Source organism: Capra hircus, chromosome 12, assembly GCF_001704415.2.
Source record: "Capra hircus breed San Clemente chromosome 12, ASM170441v1, whole genome shotgun sequence".
NCBI classification, from domain to species: domain Eukaryota; kingdom Metazoa; phylum Chordata; class Mammalia; order Artiodactyla; family Bovidae; genus Capra; species Capra hircus.
Window position 1 is genome coordinate 67,846,159 of NC_030819.1, and position 21,144 is coordinate 67,867,302.

Here is a 21,144-nt window from a genome sequence, read left to right on the forward strand (position 1 = left end):
ACCTCACAAAGGCCCCACTCCTTAATATCAACACATAATGGTACAGGGTTATGACATATGAATTTTGGAAGGACACAAACATTTAGTCCATACTAAATTCTGCCCCTGCCCCCCCCCAATTCATATCCTCTTTTCATGTAAATTAAACACACACACACACACACACACACACACACACACCACACCACATTCATTCCATCCCAAGAGCCACAAAAGTCTTAACCCATTTCAACACAGAGTCTAAAATTGCATCTAAATCAGATTTGGGTGAGACCTGAGGTACAATTCATCCTGAGACAAAATTCCTCTCCCACTGTGAACCTGTGAAACCTGTTAAGTTTCATGCTTCCAAACTACAACAGTAAAATAGGCATTAGATATTCTCATTACAAAAGGAAGAAATAAGATGCAAAGGGTGACAGGTCCCAAGGAAGTTCAAAATCTAGCAAGGCAAATACCATTAGATTTTCAGGCCAGAGAATAAGAATATCTTTGGTTCCAGGCTCTGCCCTCTGGACCCTAAGGGGTGTGCCATCACTTCCAAAGACATTCCTTTCGCTGGGCAGGGTCTTACCCATGTGGCTCTGCAGGGCAGAAGTTCCATTCTGTGAAATCAAGGTGGGAGGTACCCTGCCCTTCAGGCCTGTGCACTCTGACCCTGTGGTACTAGCAGCCCTGATGACCCTGAGTCACCTTTGGGATACTTCTCTATTCTTGAAGAATAACACATGTTTAAAGCCTTCCTTCATTGCATTCTCCCTGCTTCCTTGAGTCTCACACCTGGCCCTTTAGCCCCACCTGGCAGTGTTTTTAACGGTATAATTCCATCTCTTCCTAGCTTCTGTTGAGATGCTGATTAAGTCCTTGGCTCAGGTCCACACTAATATCCTTATTAAATGGTTGGTGAGCCACACTCTTGGTGTTTTTTCTTCTGAAGGTGCTTTCTCATTTTTGCAACCTGGATAGGCTGATAATTTTCCAAATACTTTTAACTTCTGGTTCTTTTCTGCTTAACAAACCCTTCTTCAATTCATTTCTCTTCTTTCACATTTTGCTATACACCGTCAGAAGGAATCAAGCCACTCCTTCAACACTTTGGTTAGAAATCTCCTCAGTTAAATATCTGATTTTATCACTCACAAGTTTCACTTTCCACAAAATGTTAGAACGTGAACACAACACCGCCTAGTTCTCCACTCCTTTATAATAGGGATCACCATTTCTCCATTGTCCAATAACAAGTTTCTCATTCTCATCTGGGACCTCCTCAGAATGGCCATTACAGTCTATATTTCTACCAACATTCTGTCCATGATCATTTATGAATTCTCTGAAATGATGGAGCTTTTCTCTTCCAGCTCTCCTCTCTTCTTTCTAAGCTCTCACTATTTGCCATTAGCAGTCCCTTAATGACAATTTTGGGCTCCCCTGGTGGCTCAGTCGGTAAAGAATTTGCCTCCAAAACTTAGTCAACTCTCCATGAACTTGGGAGTAACTAGTTAGTGCAGTAGTTCTTGGGTTCCTCAGACTCAGAGCCTACCTTAATATAATCACATATTTTGAGATTTCCCTTTCCTATTCTGAAATGAAATTCACAGGTAATGCAATCTAACTATACAGATAAAAAATAAATGTGAAATACCACCTGTCATATGAAAGAGAAATATAAAGAATATAACCTGATATGTATATCAACACATACATGGCTAAACTGGAAGATAAATTCTACAAATTTCCAAAACACTTCATGGGGAGGAAAACTAAGCTGGGTGAGACCACTTAGTGCTCTATTCTCCCTGGTGCTGGATGGTGCAACAAGTGATTGACAAGTAAGTTCTTTGTGACTTAGAGCAGGTTACTTTTTTCTCTGAGCTGGAGTGTCCTCATACTGAAATGAGAACACCGCTTACTTCACAGGAATGCTGCCTGTATCACTTAACATTACATACAAAGCACTTAGGACCACATCTAGCTCATAGTAGGATCTCAGTGCATGTTGATTCTCATCATTTCTTTCTTGGAGGAGTCAGTTACTGTGGGTCCAAGGGTTATTTGTCCTCTTTGCAAGGGATACCTGATTGGGTTTAGTGTTCTTCTACTGGGGGAAATGAGAAGTGGGAGTAATTCAAAGACCAAAATGTTAAAGAAACAGTGACTTTTACTGCTCTCCACTGCTCCCGCCCCTTCTCCAAGTAGGTGAAATTAACATGGGTCAAATACATGGGTTAAACTGCCGTTCCTTCTCCCCAGCCCAGTCTTTTCATGCTAGGGACCTTAGTTCCATTCAGTTGCGCTCAACTTTTTGCAACCCCATGGACTGCAGCACGCCTTTTTCTGGCACATACGTCAAGTTTGTCCAGCCTCTACTCATTCAGTTCAGTTCAGTTCAGTCGCTCAGTCGTGTACGACTCTTTGCGATCCCATGAATCGCAGCACGCCAGGCCTCCCTGTCCATCACCAACTCCCGGAGTTCACTCAAACTCACATCCATTGAATCGGTGATGCCATCTAGCCATCTCATCCTCTGTCATCTCCTTCTCCTCCTGCCCCCAATTCCTCCCAGCATCAGAGTCTTTTCCAATGAGTCAACTCTTCACATGAGGTGGCCAAACTCTACCCATCACCCAGTTCCAAAGCCACTTGCACATGTTTAGATAAATATGTTACCACTGCACTCTACTTATCATACCAATTACTGTCTTAGCTTGTGCTACTGGAACAAAATACCATAGACTGGGTGGCTTAAACACCACACACTTATTTCTCACAGTTCTTAGAGGCTGAGAGTCCAAGATCAGGTGCCAGCACAGATTCTTGGTGAGGGCCCTCTTCCTGGCCTGCAAATGGCTACTCTCTTGCTGTATCTTCTGTGTCTTATAAGAATTAGTGAATCCATCATGAGACCTCCAGCCTCATGACCCCATCTAAGCTTAATAATCTTCCAAAGACTCCACCTCCAAAAACAATCACATTGAGGTTTAGGGCTTCAAGATGTGAGTCTGTGTGGGTGGGTGGGGGGAGGAGATATTCAGTTACAACAGTACTAGGTTTAGGAACAGTACTGTTTTCTCACTCAGTCCCTGTCGTAATTCTGAAACTGTACCAGTTTCCTTGTGCATACATTTTACCAAAGTTTCTCTTCCTAACCTTTTTATTAACAGCCATCCATTCTACATGAACTTGTTCTATTTTAATGATGCTGCTGTCATAATGATAACAGTCGAGACCTAGAAGCCAAGGTAGATAACTCATGGAAATAAGCTTGGCCGGGGGTTTGAAACTTCAGCTCTACTTGTTCAAAAACGATGTGGGAAAATACAAAGAAAGATCCTACTTGGATTACAGCCAGAGTGTAACTGACAGACACATAGGAAAATTATGTACATCTATTAATATATTGAGAAATCCAATTTTTTTTGGTCTTTTGCCTTGTCTAAATCAATGAAACTAAAAATTATAGGATTCCAAGGCCACACATGAAATCACAAGGCTTTTATACACTCCAACATAGATTTAGTACATTTAAATCTACATTTTAGGATTACTTGAAAGTATACATATGAAAAAACATTAGGTAAAAATATTAAAATTACAGTAGCAACTATATTAAGATAGTGGAATTACAGTATTTTTTTCTCTATTTTGTCAACTGTTTTGTAATATGGCTATGGTTTTTTCACTTTTATCAAAATTCTGATTTAAAAATGAACGGTCTTGAGAAGCCACAACTTCTCAAGGCAACTACAGAGTTGCATCCAGCTGTAATAAACTATCTAAATATCCTTTCAGGGAAATTTCAAGAAATTCTGCTTGAACTTGGACTTTTATCCAAATTACTAATTCATCTTATGAACTGATATCCTAAAATGTACTTTTCCAATTTAGATCCTATTTTTTTTCAAATGTCTCAATTTTTTACTTTCTAAACTTGACTACATTAGATTAAAAAAGAGGAGGGGGAGCATTTTAAAATCCCCCTGCAGTGAAACTTACCGAGATGAAAGTCACAGAAACCACTATGCAAAATCATCTTATTATTTCTTACCAGCACCCCAAAACAAACATTTCACAGATTTGGCAATAAGTACATGATGTTAGATTATATTTTTCCTAAGACTAATTATAATTAATTCAATTACCCTGTTTGATGTTAATGGTACTCCAGAAGAGTGACTCTTAAAAATATGTGTAATTTGGGACTTCCTTGGTGGTCCAGTGGTCGAGAATCCACCTTGCAACGCAGAGGTTGCAAGTTCAATCCCTGGTCAGGGAACTAAGATCCCACATGTGGCAGGGAACTGAGCCTATACATGGCAACTAGAGAGTCTGTGCACCACAAGTAAAGATCCTGCAAGATGCAACTAAGACCTGACACAGCCAGGGCTTCGCTGGTGCTCAGCGGTAAGGAATTCACCCACCAATGCAGGAGACACAGGTTCGATCCCTGGTCTGGAAAGATACCACATGCCACGGAGCAACTAAGCTCACGTTTCGTAACTACTGGGGCTGCGGTTTAGAGTCTGGGAACCGCAACTACTGAAGCCTGTGCACCAGTGTCTCCTGCTTGCCAGGCAGATTCTTTACTGCTGAACTACCTGGGAAGCCTGTATGAGGTTTAGGGGAGTGGTTTAAATATAACTGTGTAGACTGGTGAGTGTCTTGCTTTTTCATGTAAAATGTCTTAAGAGTTTTCTAAAGAAGTATATCTGTATCTACTTCATCCTTTTTCATGACTGTCTAATATTCTACCAGGAGGGTACACTATAATTCCAATGATGAGCACAACATGCTTTCATCTTTCTTCATGTATTTCCCTTTCTTCAAGGAAAAATCATGTAATATTCTCTATGAAGCTATGATATTATTTCTGTATTATAGATACACAGAAATGAAACTTTTGGTTTAGAAGTACACACTTTCTGCTCAGTCATGTCTGACTCTTTGCGACCCCATGGACTGTAGCCCACCAGGCTCCTCCGTCCATAGGATTCTCCAGGCAAGAATACTGGAGTGGGGTGCCATTTCCTTCTCCAGGGGATCTTCCCAACCCAGGGATCGAACCCAGGTCTCCCGCATTGCAGCAGACGCTTTAACCTCTGAGCCATCAGGGAAGCCTTCAAAATTGATAGATATAGCTAAACTTCTACCCTAAAAAGATAAAACTGTTCATACTCAAAATTCAACAGTTTGAGTGGCTACTTTCCAATCTGATACTTAGCTGAGGTTTTCCAATTTTTGCCAATTAACAAAGATTTAAAAACATCTTATCTCATCGATGTTTTGAATTTCTCTTATTATTGGTGTGTTTGAGTATCTCTTCAAAACTGTATAGGCTATATTTCTACTTCTATGAATTTCCTACTTATATCCTTTCTCATTTTCTACCAGGTTGATTTGTAGGCACACCTTATATACCTTGAATATTACTCTGTCTATTACATGTCAAATATTTTAGCCCAAGCCACCATGCTTGTCTTTTTTAATGCCATTTAAGTTTGACATCTCATTTGAAATGGCTTTCACTGCCCTGAAATTTTTTAAAAATTAATTTCTTCCAAAATTTTTGCCATTTTATTTTTTACTTACTGAATGTATTTAGTCCAACTGGAACTTAGTTTTGAGAGTGCCATAAAGTGAGTACTTAAATTATCTTTACCTCAACAGAACAGCCAATTGTCTGGCATCATTTATAGACTAGCTCTTCCATTACTCACTTGTTTATCATATAATAAATTCTTCTGTAACCATGGAGCTCCTCCTGAATTCCTTATTCTGTTCCTTTGATCAACATGCTCATTCCTACTCCAAACTCTTATTAATAATTATAATTTTACGGTATGTTTTTTTATCTTTGAAAACAAAAGGCAAATTCCCTTTTGTTATGCTTCACATTGAAACGTATCTGTTCATTCTGGTGCACTTTTTTAAAAATATAAATTTATTTTAATTGGAGGTTAATTACTTTACAATACTGTATTGGTTTTGCCATACATCAACATGAATCTGCCACAGGTGTACACGTGTTCCCCATCCTGAACCCCTCTCCCACTTCCCTCCCCGTACCATCCCTCTGGGTCGTCCCAGTGCACCAGTCCCAAGCATCCAGTATCATGCATCGAACCTGGACTGGCAATTCGTTTCATGTGATATTATAAATGTTTCAATGCCATTCTCCCAAATCATTGCACCCTCTCCCTCTCCCACAGAGTCCAAAAGACTGGTGCACTTTCTCAAAACTTGAAACATCAGTTGGTCAAATCCCATTTTAAAAATTCTGTTGGATTTCTAATTAGGATTACACTGTCTTTACTGATTAACTTGGTAATTAAGTTCTCACAGTCAGGAATATACTATTATTCTATTAGTTTAAGATCTTGTACTTTTTTTCTTCAGATGGTGCAACATATTACTAAAAATTTCTTAAGTATTTTATAATTTAGGCTTCTACTTTTCTTACTGTTTTTCACAGTTGGTTATTACTGGTTTATAAGAAAGCTAATGAATCTTCTAAGTTTATCTGATAGCCACTTGGTTTACTGAAATCTCTTTTTGATTTAAATAATTTTCTATTGCCTGTCTTACATTTTCTAAGTAGATAATTGTATCAACTGCAAATAGTAACTATAATATATTCCACCTCACTCCTCTTCCCCATTATTTAGAGGTTATTTTTCTTGTTTCTTAATGTACTGGCTACTTTGACCAATGTTCCCTTCTTTTAATGAAAATACTTCTAATAGTTCACTATGACATTTAATACAGGTTTCTGGTAGTCTCTTTACAATATTATTTTTGGTTGATAAAAAGTTGTCAGGGATAACCAAATTTTAGAAAATGATTTCTTTTTTTAACATCAAAGAGAGAAACATACACTTTCCTCCATTAACCTATTAATATAGTGAACTACATTAATATATTTCCTAATACTGAATCAATATTACACTCCTGGAATTCTACGTATCAGAACTGGTATGATTCAAAGCTAGGCTCTGGAGTCAGATGCCTGGGTTCAAATCCCAAATCTTTCACTAACTAGTTATATGATTTTAAGCAAGTTATTTAACTTCTTTGTGCTTCAGTTTCTTCATTGAAAAATGATGAGCATAATATCTACCTCAAAGAGTTGTTTTAAGGATTAAGTAAACTAATATATATAAAGTTGTTTACAACAGTGTACAGAATACAGAAAGCATTTAATACATAAATAATTGTCACCATTTACTGAGTGCCCTACATTTGCCAGCCAAAAGGTATGCAGCATTACAGGGGTCAGCAAACTAAGACCTGTGCACTGAATCTGGCCTCCTGCCAGCTTTTATTGGAATGCAGTTATACCCAATATTTATAATTTATCTATGGCTATTTGTAAGGCTCCTAAACCACAGTTAAGTAGTTGCAACAGAGTTCATACGGCCACAAAGCCTAAAATACTTACTATCTGCTCCTTTACAGAAAACAAAACAAAACAAAACTGCCAACCTGTGAAGTACTCTTCAAACTCACAGAGTTCAGTCTAACAGGTGAGACAGTCAAGTTAAAACATATATACACACATATATATATATGCTACAGGATGTTATGTACACAATCATGATATTCTGAGCATACTGTGGAAACATACGGCAGTTCAGTACTAAACTACAGAAAGGATTCACACAAGAGAAGAGAGATAAAAGAAGAGGTATGTTATTTACTTTTCATTTAAAAATATTTTTATATGCCTTTCTGTCTTATCCAACTGTGTGAATTGCTACACAAAAGGAATACAATGTTGATTTCTGTGACATTCATATTCTAAGTATCCAGAATATTTAAGCTTTTTAACAAATGATAGATATATAAGTGAATGGTGAAAACAAGAATTTGGATACCTAACAACGATTAGAAATGCCTATCAAAGATCTAGATATAAGTATCCCACGGCAAGTATTTTACTTGCCATGTTAAATAGGCTCTTTTTAAATCCCTGTAACAGCTAATTCTAGGAGACAGATCCCTGTATTACCCCTCTTTAAAGTAAGGAAACTAAGGTAAAGTAACATGTTCATGTTCATAACAGCCAGTAAAGGAAGAAGTCAACAAAGAAACCTATACCTGCCTAACGTAAAATACATGCTGTTTATACTACAAAGTTGGCAAGTGGTGGGAAATGGATATAGTCAAAGAATTTGTTGTTGTTTTGTTGCTAAGTCATGTCCGACTCTTTGAGACCTCATGGACTGTAATCGGCCAGGCTCCTCTGTTCATGGGATTTCCCAGGCAAGAACACTAGAGTGGGTAGCCATTTCCTTCTCCAGGAGATCTTCCCGACCCAGGGACCAAACCTGCATCTCCTGCATTGCAGGCAGATTCTTTACCACTGAGCCACCCGAGAAGCCCAGCCACAGGATATCATCAGAGTACAAACTCTTAAGATAAAGACAGAATACTTTATAATTGACACAGCAGGAACTGTAGTGTAGTTTAATTTCTAAAACTGAGCAATGATTTAAATAAATTTGTATTTCTGAAGGAATAGTCTGGAAGCAGCCTAAAGATGAACTAGAGGGACAGCTGCCCACACATTCTACCCAAAGTCTACTCTGTCACACACATTAGACCAATTTTGGTCAGGTTCAAGTAATTGATAAAAAAAAATATGATTCTAGCACACTATGGCATTTGAAGAATAATGATCTGAAGTATTGGCAAGAGCTAGTCCTAATACAGAAGAAACAAAAATATATTTCATAAACTACTAACTAAAATGTAAGCGAAAATATATATTGCAAATGAAAATATTACATAAAAAAATTAAGTCTAAGAATGAAACTGTGATTGAGAATGGCTGTCACAAGAAAGACTCACAGACTTAAGAGAATGAATTTATCGTTACCGAGGGGAAGGATGGGAGGGAGAGATACAACGGAAGTTTGGGATTGACATGTATACACCGCTATATATAAAATAGATAAACACCAAGGACCTACTGTACAACAAGGGAACACTGCTCAATACTCTGTAACAACATAAATGAGAAAAGAATTTGAAAAAGAATAGATCCATGTATAATTGATCTCTCTGCTGTACACCCGAAACTAACATAGCATTGTCAATCAACTATGCTCTAATTAAAAAAAAACTTTGGAAAACAAAAAAGAATGGCTATCACAAGCCAACCAAAAAATTTAGAGAATGAAAACATAATAAAATCACAAAAAATTACATCTTCACTTTTATTTTCATTTACGCCAATCTAAAGACAAATGGATTTTGAAGTAAATGAAATCATTACTCCCTTCAAGCTAGATCTCAACAAAAGTACACAGTTGTATTTGACATCTATTCCTGCAAAGAAAGCATATAATTACTTTTTAAAGAAATGTCTTAACTGTGCTTTAAAATGTACTTAAACATCTGTTTAGAACTGCCAGAGAAGTAGGCAGATTTTTTTTCCTCCTCACTAGGGAATTGGATTTCACTAAGAAATCACTTAAATTGTTTAAATTGTTCTGTTCAAATATATGTTAAAATGTGGATTCTAAAGAAGGAAAGCAGAACACGGTAACTTTCAGACATTTTTGATAGAGTCTGATTAACAATCTATCAAATGCAGAGATCTTTTACACCGAGGTTTATTTCAAAGCACATATCATACTTACTTTGTATTTCTAACAACTAGCACATAAGCAATCTCAAGAAGTGAGGCAGGAAGAGATAGAAGTCAATCAGAATAGCTTCATCTATAAATGAGAGTACCACCACATATCTGGCAGTCTATATGGGATTTAAAAAATATAATCAACTTTCCAGTCAGAGTTCAAGTGGATCTTATTACTATATATACAGAAATAGTCATCTACTTGAAAAAAAAAAAAACACATAAGGAATTCACTTTTGCATATTTCTATCCCACTGTGGAAAGACTAGCTGAATTTCCTTGGAATAGATCAGTATTCTCCTGCAAAGAGGAACACAGGCATTGGATAGGGAAAATGAAAGATTAATAACAATGGAAAGAAAGCTTTTAAAATGTGCACTCTCTTTGCCAAGAAGGCAGTTAAAAGTTTTGAGTAAACTAAATGTTTACTGGAATACTATTATTTACAGAACTTTGGAGGATAAAGCTTGAACTCATTTCTGGTATTACTAAGAAAAGGTTGCATTGCTTGCAATGTAAAAACATATGGTACATTAATACCATCATGGTTTCCAACATCTCTTTGGGTGCTCACGATATTTCTGTGGGGATAATAGGATATATATTACTCTCCATTTTAAGAATTGGGAACCCAAGACTGAAAAATAAAACACATAATCTGAAATCATATGGCTAATAAGGGTAAAGTTGGAACTAAAATCCAAAGTACTTTTTATCTCCTATCTAGGAAACGGAAACAGCTGGAATAATGAAGCTGTTTCAAATACTGACAAAAGTGGGGTGGCAGAGTGAATTGTTAATTTCTCCTTAAAGCGAAATTTAAAAAGCTGAACTTTTATTATGTAGCAATTCATGAAGGATTGAAATTTAGTTCAAAAGGTCTATAATGCCTTAAAACTGAAAACAGTAAACACATACACAAAGTATGGAAAATGCTAGTACAAGTAAAAGGGCAAGAGTTAACTTCAGTTTGGGGGTTTTGTTGGTTTGTCTGCTTTCAATGTCTTTAACAGGGAAAAAAGAAACTCTATTGATTTTACCCAGACAGCTCTCCATCTTATATATCTTTACTTTTCCCAACACCCAATGCTATCTCTGACATACAGAATGTATTCACTAATACCTACCCGATTCAAATAAACTTCTCATGATATATTCTTACTTTCTTGGTAAGACAAAATACAGAGTAACCCTAGCCAATTTTATTCATGCAACCATAACCTGAAGCACCACTATTTATCTGGTAATGGTACATGAAACACAATGTGCTGAAGGAAACAGAACTGCCGAAACACACACCTATAAATTTAGAAACTTCAAAAGATATTTCATGTAGAGGAATTTTCAAAACAACTGATACTTACCCTTTAAATCACTGTAACTTATCTTTAAACAATCACAATGAAAATATTTTAAAAGAGATTTCTAGGTCTTTTTTCTCTGCCTCAATCTACATGTGATACAATCTTTTCTTGATGACTCAAGCTCATCAATGTGAATGTCAATTATGTGACTGTCGGAGTTACTGAGGGACGTTGCAACTGCTCTTCTCTTTACTAACTCCTCAACTACTTTTACAGATACTGCTTCCTGCTGCATGTTCCCCAGTTGTCACAGGCCACCAGCATCCCACCCAAGGCTTCTACAATGACAGCTGTAGTTTAAAAAATGTACAACCTGAATAGGCAGTTGATATACTTAACCTTATACAGATTCTAAATCAAGCCCTGGAGTAGCTATTTTCACTGCTCTAAGGAACTAGCTCAAAGGCTTTTCTTCTTTCACTTCCTAGTTCTGAAACTCAGTCTAGGCAGTTGCTAGAAGTCTGGTCACAAAATAACAATTACAATAGAAGTTATTTCTGCCTGTTCTCTTTATTTTTATTTTAACATATGGAAAAACATAAATGATACTCAAAACACACAAAACAACCATGTAGGCAAATGATGTAAGGCAGCTCACATTATGTGCTATATGGACAATTAACTAGCCAATTATTAGCCAACAGTCAGCAAAGTAGGCCCGCAGGTCAAATTCTGCGATTGGAAGAAAACAAATAAAAAAGGATATTCAACAGAGACTATAAGTGGCCCACAAGGCCTAAAGTATTAGCTATCTGGCACTCTACAGAAAGTCCGCTGATCCCTGATCTAAGCTATAATAAACACACACATATAAAATATACAAGCTATTCCTCAAACATAAAGCTTAAGTTATTAATATGTCAAGGTAGATGCAGCATTCTTCCAGTGATGGCTTCACAATGACACAGGCAAACTGTCCTGTCCAGCCCTGCCTATTCCTTTCTTGACCATGTCATGGCGCTTTTAGCCAAAATCTTGACTTGAACCTTCTTTTCTTCTTCCTCCTGATACTTACCCTCTCAGACTGGTCTCCTTGAATGTCCTTCCTTTTGCTTGATCCCGAAATCCTTTCTAAGATTCAAGTCTGACTTCTTCTGAATGCCTTCCAGGATCATTCCTGCCCTCAGTAGCCTCACTTTCCTTTAAATTCCAGTTCTTGCCACATAATTTAATAAGGCCATCTTGTATTTTTTGTTAAGGATTTCTTGTGTGTTAGTCTAGTATCCCCAACTAGTCTGTAAACTACTTGAAGGAAGGAAACACATCCCATTGCTTTTGTATCCCCACTCTAATAGCTCACCATCCTCTGAGCATGTCATCTCTCCAGAGATGACACATTCAACTCTCTATCTTGAGAAAAAAAAAGCCCGAGGCCTGGTAATGGATGATAAGTGATTGGAAATATCAAAGGAAGACACGTACAAAGGAACTTGATGTAAGACCATAGATTACACCACAAACTTATAAAGTATATGTGAAAGGTAAGCGAAACTACCACAGTGGGAGGATGGAGATAAGATCAAGGGATAAAGAGGCCACAGCATAACACTCTGAAATAAAATGAGGCCAAAATATTAAGAAAATAGTAAAAGCTCCCAAAACAGGTTAAAAAAAAATTGTCTTTCACCATTATTGGTCATTCATTTCTTTTAAGCAAGCAGCTCTCGACACTGATATCCACAGGGGCCATTTTTCTTTTTCTTTTTGCAATGTGATAAACAGAAGCACTGAAAAAGACTCAGTGGAATTGCAGGCAGAGCATTCTAAACCTTTGGATTTACAATATTGTGAATTTATTCGAAATCTGCTAGAGACTGCTCGGGGGAAAAAAGCAATCATTTATCTTTTGATCACCTGGCTAATAAAACTGGAAATCATATGCATAGCCCTACATCATTCTCAAAGACATCACCTAGACTCATTTTCATAGAAAAATGCCCCAAGAACATTAAAAAAAAAAAACCTTTAGGTTATCTCATCAAACTGTATTTTAAAAATACAGGCAAAATAGATGCACAAGCCTTGGGTATATACATATTAAAATAGACCAATATTTTTTAAACAGACATAACTATTAACCATCAATCTAAACTAAAATTATAAACTAAATGCTCTTCACCCAAGTAAAGCTACAAAAGATGATGAGAATATTAATCATGCATCCCTGTTCTTTCCTGGGTTTTGTAGCCTCTAAATCCTGACCTCTGCCTGGCTGGTCAGAGAAGAGGAAGAAATTTTTTCTTAGTCAGTAGTAAAATATGTTCAATAGTATACCATAGAACTTAAAAAATTAGAACATAATTATTAAATGCAAGAGAAAATAAATCAGCTTTCAGTTACTCATATAAAGGGGGAAAGTGATGACACAGACGACATCAAAAGGTAATTCTAAATCTGTTTTTTTGAATGCATATCATTAATTTAGGAGAAGTAAATTACTCCTATGTTTGATTGAAACCAATGTTAACTAGCAGTTAATTTTTCCTAAACAGTCAATGACTTTTGAAGGTTCAGACAAAAATGGAAAAAAGAGGGAGTTCATTCAGAAGCATACAGGTGGTTAAAAGCAGCCAGCCTGAGATAAAATTTTCAGTGAACCTACCCAAGAAAACTGAGAGAGGTTCTCTGAAAGGAAAAAAGAAAATTTCATATAATTTACTATGATAGTGCTAAAGTTCAGAAACAAAATTATTTATAAAAATTTTAACAAATTTTTTTCCGTCAAGTCAGTATCCTCTGTTCCCACTAACTGGTATAAGCGGTGATGGCAAGAATTATCAGTGGGTTAAGAAGCTGAAAGCAAAATTTTAGGCACTACATTATAGAAGATGTGTTACAACCAACCCCTTTTATCACTGTTTTAAGTCCACCATCTGTCTCAGTGTGCACTTTTATCTCATTACTTGAGCAAAATCAAATCAACCGAGAAAATATCAAAAAGGCAGGAGACTCATTTCTCTGGACTATTTTTAGGTGATTTAAAAGCTTACAGGATGGCAAGAACTACAGATTTAGCAAATACACAAAAACTAAATATTTATCCAAATACAAGCTCATAGCCATAAGACTCAATTAGTTTCTGCCTAACATATGGCTCCAACTCCTGGGTGGCATATGTTTAGCACTAGTGCTGGTACTATCATGGTGATAAAATATTATAGTAACAGTTCAACTTTTCATTCTTATAGTACAGAAAAATACCAATTTTGCTTTCTAGAACTAAAAACACGGGAAGAAGCAAAATCGTTTTGCCGCTCAATTTCGAGTCCACAAACCTACATGCACATGAGCTTTACATTAAAAAAAAAAAAAATCCTGTCAGCCTGATATTCTTAGTTAATAGATGCTCAGACGCAAAGGTGTCCAAAGGAACTTATATGAAATTTCACAAAAGAAAATCCCGAATTTACGATTCCTAACACCCCCACTATCCACCCCCTACCCCTACAAAAAAAAACAACCCAAGGTTGTTTTTTTTTTAACGCTAACAATTTAATAAAAGAAAGACTAACAAATATTAATTAAAATAACCGCTTTTCTGCTCGCGATTTTACGGCTAAATTATGAGTTCATTTTCCTTTACCTAACACATGACGTCCTTCCACCGCCGTGTCAAAAGTTCAAAGATCCAGGTTGTTTAACAGGGCGAGGACTGCAGCCTGGAGTCCAACCCTCCCCCCCGCGACTGAACAGGTGGTTAACTCAGCCCGCTGAGGAACGGCCAGGTACCGGCACCAGCCAAACAAGATCAAACACACCGGGCCGGGTTTTCGAGGTTTGAACCCCAACAGGCGCGGGGGGACAGTCTCTTGAGAGAGGCGTTCAAGTTCGGCGGCCGCCGGGCGGCCACAAGCCCGGGCGCTGCGGACGCTCGGCGATCCTCTCCGGGAGGGCTCCGGCACTCGACCCCCGCGCCGCCAGGAGCGGCGCTGCTCGCCGCGGGCCGCCGGCCAGGGGGGTGCGGAGGGAGGACCGCCCGCGCCCCCGCGCCGCCTCCGCGGGCTGGTGGCGGGGCCGTGGCCGCGCCCCCGCGAGCGCCTCCCGGAGAGACTCGGGCCCGGCAGGTGCCCGACAAGCGGATGCGTCCCGCCCGCGGCCCAGTCCCCCCGCTCGGCAGAGCGCGCGCCCCCAGGACGGGGTGGGCCGCGCCCCTCGACGGGCCCGAACCCCCGCTCGGAGCCCCGGCCCTTCACACTCAGCCTAACGGTTTCCGTGACGCCTGCCCCGGGGCGCGACGGGACCGGGACGCCTCAGTCTCGCCCGCCTTTCCCGAAGGGAGCGCCCGCGCTCTCACCTCCGAGTCACGCCGCTCTGAGGCGGAGGAAGGCGGCTACCCCGGTGCCTCTTCTTCGGGTTCCTGATCGTCCTCGCTCCACCTCAGCGGCAGGGCCAGCTCTCGGGGCCGCCGCAGCCGCCGGCGCACTGACTGTTGGGGTGGTTTCCCGGCAGTGACGGCGCCGCCTCAGCCCCGCTCCTCGCTCCCTCTCCGCGTAGCTCCCGCTTTCTGTTTCACCCGAGGGACCGCGAACGCCGCCGCCGCCATGCTTACTACGGAGCCGGGAGGAGGAGCCCGGACTCGGCTCGCCGAGTGCGGCTGCGCGAGCCCCGCCGACGGCGCCCCCGGCCGGCCCGGACCCCGCGTCCCCGCCCCGCGCCCGCGCCCGCCGCCCGGCGGGTCTTTCCTCGGAGCGCCGGGCGGCCGAGTAGCCCCACCTCGCCGCAACCCGGGACGCCCACCGCCCTCTCGGGCTCCGGGCTCTCTCCCGAGGCCCGACTGCGCCCGAGTCGTCGTAGCCGCCGCGGCGGCCAGGCTGCTGGTGACACTAGGGAAATGAGTTAATAATGGACGTTCCTGGGACCACTCACACAATTTCTCAGTCCAAACTCTAAAAGACTCCTTGTGAGGAGCACCGGGTCTGCCTCTTTCCGAAAGCACAAAACTTGATGCCGGCAGGTGCTTTTAAAGACACTCCCCCAAGGAACAGGAAGCCAACCGAAGTGGGCTTGGATGTTTTCAATTCCAAACGCTTTAGTGCCCGGGATCTCCTCAGCAAGCAAAAACACTTAGATATTTACTCCAGTTGAAAATGTGGGGGTTAGTTTTTTGCCCTCTTCCCCAGTCAAATCGCATGGAATCCCATTACCTTAATTTGTGCAACAGCCCGAAGACCTGGAACGGAACGCAGCCGAGATTTCCCTGAACCTCCAGCGACTGGGGGCGCTGCAATAATGCCTGAGGGCTGCCCTGGGCTGCTTCCTTTTGCGGGTTCTAGGGGTAGTCCTTGGGACAGGGAGTCTAACCCAGGAACTGACCCTTCAGAAACAATGGCGATGTAACCAGGCTTCTTTGTCTGGCTTTATTTCGGTTTATTAATTGTGCTGCCTTTCAAAAATAGCAGTGCTTTTTTCCTCCACCTTTTAACAGGAATTCTCTGAAAATGTATTTATTCCCTACCTTAAGGGATACAATGGTTAATGAAATCCTTTGTTGATGACTGGCCATCAGATGCCATACCTTGGCCATAACCTAAAGTCCCAAAGGATTGCTGAGGTATATAGGGTCTCTTAGGTGATCTCTTTTTTCTTCTCTTTGGAATGTTCTCATTACCTTTTCTAATATCTGTTACTGCTTCTCCTCTTCTCACCTGCCTCTTGAACCACTCAGATCCTTCCTCTCATCCTTTCTACTTTACTGTTTATTTTTTTACTCTTTTCTCCTTTCTTCTGTGCTTTATCTCTATAGCTCCAGGTAATGATTGATGAGGTGTTTATACCCACAATCAGCCAATGAGAGATTTGGTTTCTTCCTCTTCTTCCCATCAGTAAATAGGACAGTGACTCTATATCAAGTGGTATCTTGAGATATTTTCATTGTTGTTCACTCTCTAAAGTTCTTTTCTTGCAAGAGAGAGAGGTGTTTCCTTTTCTTAACTTTCAGATTTGGTCCTCTTCCAGACAATTGCTGGAAAGCTGATCTCTGAATAACTGAAGCATAACTGTATGTTTTAAAATAGGACTTATCAGAGCGTGGGTGAGTTGGGTGGCTTCTCCATATTGCTTCCCTAGCTCTATTTGGTCTGAGACTAAGCTAGTGGTTTCCAAAGCCAACTCTAAGTAATTTCCAAAGCTTCCTATTCAGGAGCTTTTTAAAAAGACAGAATCTTGTAATCTATCCCTCAAGATTTAATTCCTTTGCCATTGGTGTGGGGGTGAGGGGGAAAAATGTCATTAAAAAAACTATATTATTAAAAATTATATTTGGGGCATGCCTACATGTATAGGCACAACAAGAAAGAAAAGCTATTTTGGAGGAGACTAAGACATGGCATCCGGTCCCATCACTTCATGGGAAATAGATGGGGAAACAGTGGAAACAGTGTCAGACTTTATTTTTGGGGGCTCCAAAATCACTGCAGATGGTGATTGCAGCCATGAAATTAAAAGACGCTTACTCCTTGGAAGAAAAGTTTTGACCAACCTAGATAGCATATTCAAAAGCAGAGACATTACTTTGCCGACTAAGGTCCGTCTAGTCAAGGCTATGGTTTTTCCAGTGGTCATGTATGGATGTGAGAGTTGGACTGTGAAGAAGGCTGAGTGCTGAAGAATTGATGTTTTTGAACTGTGGTGTTGGAGAAGATTCTTGAGAGTCCCTTGGACTGCAAGGAAATCCAATCAGTCCATTCTGAAGGAGATCAGCCTTGGGATTTCTTTGGAAGGAATAATGCTCAGGCTGAAACTCCAGTACTTTGGCCACCTCATGCGAAGAGTTGACTCATTGGAAAAGACTGATGCTGGGAGGGATTGGGGGCAGGAGGAGAAGGGGACGACAAGAGGATGAGATGGCTGGATGGCATCACTGACTAGATGGACGTGTGTCTGAGTGAACTCTGGGAGTTGGTGGTGGACAGGGAGGTCTGGCGTGCTGCGATTCATGGGGTCGCAAGGAGTCAGATACGACTGAGCGATTGAACTGAACTGAACTGAACTGAAGACGTAATTCAGAATACCATCGAAGTAGACATAGATTAGTCAACAATATACGATGCTATAAGGTTGAGTCAAGTGAGGACTGGGGAATTTATGTTCTGTGGAGAGAATGAATCACACACATAAATAACCCTAGCATGGCCACCAGTATGAATTCTTTGGGAATCCAGAGAGCAACACTAAGTTACACTGACTTTGAACAAGTCACTTCTCAGTGCTTCATTTTCCTTATCAATAAAAGTTATTTAAAATCCTCATCTTTCTTGAGCTCTGAGTAATACCCAACAGTTGGATCATTTATTTCCTTGAATAGTTCTTCCTTTGGCACTATACTCTTGCCTATTCCTGCTACCTTTCTGGGTATCATTTCTCTAATTCCCTCACAGATTCCTTCTCCTCTCCCTAACTGTTAAATATAGGAGTACCTCACAATTTAGTCTGGGTTCTTTTCTGTTTTCATTATAATCTCTTGGTCTGAACATCATCACCCACCCCAGCTACTTTCAGTTCAGTTCAGTTCAGTCGCTCATTCGTACTTGTTACCATCAAAAGTTGACGATTACCAGGTATGTGTCTCTAGCCCTGACCCTTACCCTAAATTCCAAATCAACTGCTTCAGTAACTCAGTCACTTAAAGTCTCAAAGTCACAAAGTTTAGACCAACTTAGTTGATAAACTCTTCTTGTTTTCCTTTCTCCTCATCTATGTGTGTGTGTGCACGTTTTAGTCACTCAGTTGTCAGGCTCTTTATGACCCCATGGTCTGTAGCTGGCCAGGCTCCTCTGTCCATGGGATTCTCCAGGCAAGAATACTGGAGCGGGTAACCATTCCCTTCTCCAAAGGATCTTCCCGACTCAGGGATGGAACCCAGATGTCCCGCATTGCGGGCAGATTGTTTATTACATGAGCTGTCAGGGAAGCCCTATCCTCATCTATCCAGTTGTTCAAATCAGGCAGTAATCAGCCCCTGACATTTCCCTTAGATTCACTGCAACACCAAGTTCTGGCAATTTTCTCTCCAAAATCTCTCAAATTGGCCTACTTTCCTGTTGTCACCAATCTAATCTGGTCTCACTGCATATGATCTGAGCCCTTCCATCAGTTCTCCACTTTGCAGCTAAAACAGTTTTTCTAAAAGCAAGTAAGACTATTTCTCTTCTCACATAAAACCCTTAAACAGCATCTCCCTGCTCTAAGATAAGACTAGCATTCTTAAGATGGCCTAACAGAGCATGTGAGGTCTTGCCTTTTCTAGTCTGATCTGACACCACTCTCCCCTGGCTTCCTGTGTGGAAGACTTCCCCACCACCTTTTATATTTTCAAACATGCTGCAGTCTCAACAGCACAGGCTCTGTGCACATGACCCTCTTCTCCCTTTTAACTTGAGTATGGAAAAAACATTTCTAACTTCCCAGACAAGTTCAAGACCCCTTGTTGATGAAGCCCTTCTACAACTAACGTACTTTTCCCTCTATGACTTACCTCAGTTTGTAGCATTTGGTTGCAGAAGGAAATGGCAACCCACTCCAGTATTCTTGCTGGGAAAATTTCATGGACAGACAAGCCTGACAGGCTACAGTCATGGGGTTGCAAAGAGTCGGACACGACTGAACGCACATACATAGCATTTGGTATGCGTATATATTGCATGAGTCTATTATTCCCTTCAAGAGGAGAAGGACTGAGCCTATTTTTGCTTACACAGTGCCTAGCATTTAATAACTGCCCAATAAATATTTCTTAAATTAATGTTGTCCTCTGAGGTTCCTTTTGGCATTCTGGAAAGTTGTTGAATCACACAATTAGGAGATCTGAGAGAGGAAACTTTTGTATGATTAGTAGAAAGAGATATGGTATGCGTTGGCAGACAATTCTTCACAGAGCTGTCATACTTCAGTACATCTAGTAAGCAGAGACACCAGCGATTTTGATCTAGACTATCTTTTCCACATGTTTATATATCAGATTTAGAAGGTTGAGACTGTGTTTCCCACTGGAGCAGGAGGCACACCTTGTTTACCATCCAATATGATAACTTCTCCTTCTGTAGTGAAGGTTGAATGGGTTTACCTGTTCAGTTCAATCACTCAGTCATGCCTGACTCTTTTGACCCCATGGACTGCAGCACACCAGGCTTCCCTGTCCATCACCAACTCCCAGAGCTTGTTCAAATTCATGTCCATCGAGTCAGTGATACCATCCAACCATCTCATCCTCTGTTGTCCCCTTCTCCTCCTGCCTTCAATCTTTCCCAGCAGCAGGGTCTTTTCCAATAAGTTAGTTCTTTGCATTAGGTGGCCAAAGTATTGGAGCTTCAGCTTCAGCATCAGTCCTTCCAGAGAATATTCAGGACTGATTTCCTTTACAATTGACTCGTTTGATCTCCTTTTGGTCCAAGGAACTCTCAAGAGTCTTTTCCAACACCACAGTTCAAAAGCGTCAGTTCTTTGGCGCTCAGCTTTCTTTATCGTCCAAATCTCTCATCCATTCAAGACTGCTGGAAAAGCCATAGCTTTGACTACACAGACCTTTTTCAGCAAAGTGATGTCTTTGCTTTCTGATATGCTGACAGAATGTGGTACACTGGAGAAGAGAATGGCAAACCACTTCAGTATTCTTGCCTTGAGAACCCCATGAACAGTATGAAAAGGCAAAATGATAAGATACTGAAAGAGGAACTCTCCAGGTCAGTAGGTGCCCAATATGCTACTGGAGATCAGTGGAGAAATAACTCCAGAAAGAATGAAGGGATGGAGCCAAAGCAAAAACAATACCCAGCTGTGGATGTGACTGGTGATAGAAGCAAGGTCCGATGCTGTAAAGAGCAATATTGCATAGGAACCTGGAATGACAGGTCCATGAATCAAGGCAAATTGGAAGTGGTCAAACAAGAGATGGCAAGAGTGAACGTCGACATTCTAGGAATCAGGGAACTAAAATGGACTGGAATGGGTGAATTTAACTCAGATAACCATTATATCTACCACTGCTGGCAGGAATCCCTCAGAAGAAATGGAATAGCCATCATGGTCAACAAAAGAGTCCGAAATGCAGTACTTGGATGCAATCTCAAAAATGACAGAATGATCTCTGTTCGTTTCCAAGACAAACCATTCAATATCACAGTAATCCAAGTCTATGCCCCAACC

The 21,144-nt window shown here is 40.4% G+C and overlaps 1 protein-coding gene across 4 annotated transcripts in view; it reads right to left on the reverse strand.

Annotated features, from left to right (window-relative positions):
- The window catches only part of FNDC3A (fibronectin type III domain containing 3A), a 113,592-nt gene extending 97,424 nt beyond the window's left edge, over positions 1–16,168 (reverse strand). For 2 of the 4 annotated variants that reach the window (XM_018056725.1, XM_018056722.1), the window contains exon 1: positions 15,299–15,584. The gene's annotated coding sequence lies outside the window, so the exon portion shown is untranslated. Of the gene's footprint in view, positions 1–14,587; positions 14,908–15,298; positions 15,585–16,148 lie in introns of those variants that run through there. The other 2 variants (XM_005687454.3, XM_005687453.3) reach the window with 2 other exon arrangements.